At 43.1% G+C, this 4,207-nt stretch overlaps 1 non-coding gene across 1 annotated transcript; it reads left to right on the top strand.

The window, feature by feature from the left end:
* Positions 1-3,775: 3,775 nt before the first annotated feature.
* On the top strand, positions 3,776-3,847 carry TRNAC-GCA (transfer RNA cysteine (anticodon GCA)). The gene has a single exon. It is a non-coding gene; the product is annotated as a tRNA-Cys (tRNA).
* Positions 3,848-4,207: the final 360 nt, after the last annotated feature.

Genomic DNA, 4,207 nt, shown 5'->3' with positions numbered 1-4,207 from the left:
CAGTTGAAAAAGAAGTACTTAGTTCTGGGAATGTGCAAGGCAAAACAAACTCTTCAATTCTGCCTTCAATTTAAAATGTAGAATCTTAATGCATTAGTGTATAACTGAATTTCTAAATTCTCATTTGAAATGTCCTCTGGTTATAAACCAACTAGTTTGAAGGGTTTCATCCACTTGTTGGACCCTAAAATCAGGTCATTCCGATTACCGTTCTGTTTCTCTCCCTCCTCTTCAAATTCAAAATTACTTTCAAGAGCTGGAGAAGGAAGGCAATACTTTGTATAGTCTGAAAGCCATTGGGAATCTTGGCCTCTGGATGGCGTAGGGCATTGGTTTGTGGATATCTACCAGACTGGAAGTGTTACCCAGGGTTCTTTCAACCCAAAGCTCTTGGTAACTTTTACTCTGTGCGAGGAGGTGTCAGGAAATAAATCAGGGGAGACACGGCCATCCGACCGATAGATGGCTGGCACAAACAGGACAACACAAGAGTGCTTTCACTTAAAGCTAAACTTTACTTAGTCTCAAGCACTTACACACGTCCGCAACAGGTTAGTAAAACACCCCCAACCCTTGATAATTACCAAAGCTGAGTGTGGCTTTCGAGTGACACAGCGGCAGGCTTCCGGTGGCCAAATCTTCCATCTGCCGGTGGTAGGGTGACCAGATGTCCTGATTTTATAGGGACAGTCCCGATTTTTGGGTCTTTTTTCTTATATAGGCTCCTATTACCCCCCACCCCCGTCCCGATTTTTCACACTTGCTGTCTGGTCACCCTAGGCCCGGTGGGGACCGCAAGATGTATCCAGAGGGAGAGTCCAAAAAGAATCCAAAAGAGTGCCCAAACGAGTCCAACTATCTCAAGCTTTTTCCCCTTATTTATACATTAGTAATAGAATGACATGTCCCTTAAAGAAACCTTGTTAAGTAAGCAGTTTTAATGATCGAGCAAGAGGTTCCTTCTGATTATTGATTAACCAGGTGTGGGTTTTTCCAGCGTCTGCAGCCTTGAGACCCCAATACACATTCCTTGGGCACATCCTGCTCTTTTAAAATGCATGTATTAGCAACTTCAACACAATTCTTATCAGGAAGGATGCGGGGTCAAGCTGCCCCTTCTGTGGTACCCTAAACCCCCCTCCCCTTCTGCCTTGGTCAAGCTGAGACTGCTGAATGGCCAATTTACAGCTTGCTGACTAGGCCGCCTTTAACAATAAGCCATAGTGGTTTGAGGCACTTTACTGGTTTGCCAAAGTCTCACCGTACAGAAGGAGGTGTGTAAGTTGTGGTGGTTGTGGGTGTCTTTTTGTTTGTATTTTTTTATTTGGTTTGCTAACGTGATCTCTTCTGCTATATTTATTGTTAATTGTTGACTGTGTGGATCCTCTTGGTGGTCCCAAAAATTAAATGAAAGATGACAGACAGTAAGCTCTCTGGAGCAGCACATGTAAAGCCCATGTGTGCACAACATGGCACAACATAAATGGGGACTATGATTTGCAGAGGCCCACCTTAAAAGTCAACAGTTGCCACACACTGGCCTCAGTGATACCAGAGTTCATTTTCTGGCCTAAAAGGGGGGGCATACTCTAGTATCTAAAGGGGCTAATCAAATTCTGGATAAACTTTGTGTGTATTGCCTGTAGTCTGAGAAGTGCAATGTAAAGAAATATAAGCAACCATCTCCGATCTGATACTGAACTTGATTCTCCCTCCCCTGGCACCAGGAAGGATGATCTCATGTTAAGGCATCGGACTGTGACTTGGAAGATCTCTGTTCAAATCAAGACCCAAAGAGTTCTCTGTGGCCTTGGGCAAATCACTTAATCTTTCTGCCTCGGTTCCCCATCTGTAAAATGGGGTTAATGTTTCCTTTGCCTCGTCTACTTTGATTGCAAGCTCTTCGGGGCAGCGGCCCTTGTTTAAGTATTTGTATGGCACTCAGTGCAATGGCCCCTGGTCTTGGTTGGGACCTTAGGCATTAGTATAGTACAAATAATGTAAATGAGGAATAACTCCAGGGAAGCCAATGGAGTTGCAGTGCTATCCGCTAGGTGTGAGAATAACTGAGTCTACTGTCCTTAAAGTATTACAGAATAAAATGTTAAGTAGCTACAATGTAAGGAGAGTGCACAGTCCTGGCTCTCTTACACTTTTGAGACATTGTAAACAGAGAGAAAATGCAAAGGGAAACTAAAACAACACAGAGATTAGAAGGAAACGTTTTAAATGTATTTTTGCTTTTTTCCTACATCTTTTTCTTCCTTCCACTAGCTCTACATTCAGCCTTTTATTTTTTGTAAACATGGCACAGCTAAGCTGGTGGATTTCACCTACTTGTGCTTCCTCCTTTTTAAGATTGCAGCCTTCCTAGTTTCCTAGGACAGAGCATCAGCACTTGTTAATAAGGGGAGAGGGCCAAATTCTAATTAGTCACAATTACACTATGTGACACTTATTTGAAAAAAGAGGAGAGAAACTGATATAAACCCACACAGATGGCTATGTAGGAGCCGCACTGCTATTGGTTGGGAAAACTTAAATCCATGGGACACTGTGGTTAAAAACCCTGGCAGCTAGTCCACACTAGCACTTTTACCATATTGTCTCCTTGGTTCCTCTAGAAAACTATCACATGGTTTCTCATTGCTTAAATCCATGGGTGTTCATGGAGTTCTGTTGAAATGCACTACCAATGGCATCTTCTTCTGGATGTTCTTTTCAAGACCAAAAACTTTTGATGCTCAATAGGTATCTAGTGGTTGTATAAACTTTACTGATAAGCCTGAATTTCATTAAACTTAAAAAGGGGGAGAGTTCTCAATTACCTTTCTTTAAAGGTAAAAAAAAATGTGTCTTGATCATTCTCATTTAATGGCTTTAAGAATGTGTGAAAGAACACAAGAATGAGCTTACCTTACAAATTGACTTATTTAATGGAAGGTTTGTATAACTTCTAGGGGTAGTGATTATTTGAATGTATAAAGTATTTGGTGAGCCCTCTGAGAAAGAGTCCGACCTTGCAATATTTTGCAAGGTACCTATATTTCATTTCTTCTGAAAGTATTTTGGCACAATAGTTAACTGGGTCTGCAGGTTTTCTGTGCTTTAAAAATAAAACAAAGAAGTTGATTTGTTCAGTTCATGTTGCCAAAAAACCAACAGTTAATAACTAAAATTGTTCCTTTTATGGTTTAATAGCACAGCATTTATGTTCCCTTTGAAGATGATGGGCAGTTGAGGATATATAGTACTGCTGCCCCTTTGGCCCAAGCAGTCAGCTACCACTCAGGGCCTTGCAGGGTTTTTTCCATTATGAAAAATCAATGAGAGTCACATTCTTGTTTATTTATAAAAATGTACCCAGTCCTGTTTTCCTGAACCCAGTAGAAACAAACAGGCAGTTTCCTTGCTCAGAAATCCCCCACGTCTGCCTCACCAGTGAGCTATGTGCTCAAGAAACTCTGTCCTTTTGCGTCTTCTCAGGGTCACACTCACAACCTCTCCTTGCAACTTTTTGCCACTAATGCATGTGTGCTGCACAGCCACTATCCTAGCACCCACCTTTATCCTCAGCCCACACAGCTTAGCTCTGAGCTGCCATGTGTCTTGTAGCCCTCTGGGGGAATGTCCACACTGCAGCTGGGAACAAGCCTCCCAGCCCGGGGTAGACAGACTTATGCCAGCAATCTAAAAATAACTGTGTGGGTACCGTGGTACTGGCAGCAGCTCGGGTTAGCCACCTGAACTCACACCCAGGGGCTAGTAAGTGTATGGGAGCATAGCTCAGTGGAAGAACATTTGACTGCAGTTCAAATGGTCCCTGGTTCAAATCCAGGTGCTCCCTTTAGAGCTGTATTAATGAAAATACACTTTTGGGGGTTCTAAGCCCTGCTAACACAAATCTCTCCTCCAGGCTGGGAGTCTTGCTTCCAGCTGAAGTGTAGACTAAGGCCTGGTCTACACTACGAGTTTAGGTCGACTTTAGCCGCGTTAAATCGAATTAAGCCTGGACACGTTCACACGACGAAGCCCTTTCTTTCGACTTAAAGGGCCCTTTAAACCGGTTTCTTTACTCCACCTCCGACGAGGGGATTAGCGATAAAATCAGCCTTAGGGGGTCGGAATTGGGGTAGTGTGGACGGAATTCGATGTTATTGGCCTCCGGGAGCTATCCCACAGTGCTTCATTGTGACCGCTCTGGACA

Source organism: Emys orbicularis, chromosome 2, assembly GCF_028017835.1.
Source record: "Emys orbicularis isolate rEmyOrb1 chromosome 2, rEmyOrb1.hap1, whole genome shotgun sequence".
In the NCBI taxonomy this organism is placed as follows: Eukaryota; Metazoa; Chordata; order Testudines; family Emydidae; genus Emys; species Emys orbicularis.
The sequence above is the reverse complement of the archived record's forward strand: the minus strand, read 5'-3'. Positions and strand labels throughout refer to the sequence as shown.